Consider the following 385-nt stretch of genomic DNA (forward strand, 5'->3'; position numbering starts at 1 on the left):
GCTCTTACACCATTTCAGTCGTAATGGATAGAAATCATGCAATGCACATGCAATAAATTTCTAAACCAAGATTGCTTGTTTTTCTTGTGAACCAAGATTGCTTGTTTTTCCTGTGATTTATGTGAATGTTTGCATTTTTATGTATGTATGTAATGTGTGTTTAAATGTTGTATAAATTATGTGAGTGCGCATGTTTGTGCTTGGGGGTGGGTGGGTGGAGGGGTTTAAAGACTGAATAGATGGATACTTTCAATGGATATTATACAAATTTACATAGACATACATATACCTGGAATAACCCTCTGGTAAAATAAAGTATTATCTTATCTTACATTCATACATACATACATACATACATACATACATACATACACACACACACACA

This window comes from Aplysia californica, unplaced genomic scaffold (assembly GCF_000002075.1).
Source record: "Aplysia californica isolate F4 #8 unplaced genomic scaffold, AplCal3.0 scaffold00485, whole genome shotgun sequence".
Classification (NCBI taxonomy): domain Eukaryota; kingdom Metazoa; phylum Mollusca; class Gastropoda; order Aplysiida; family Aplysiidae; genus Aplysia; species Aplysia californica.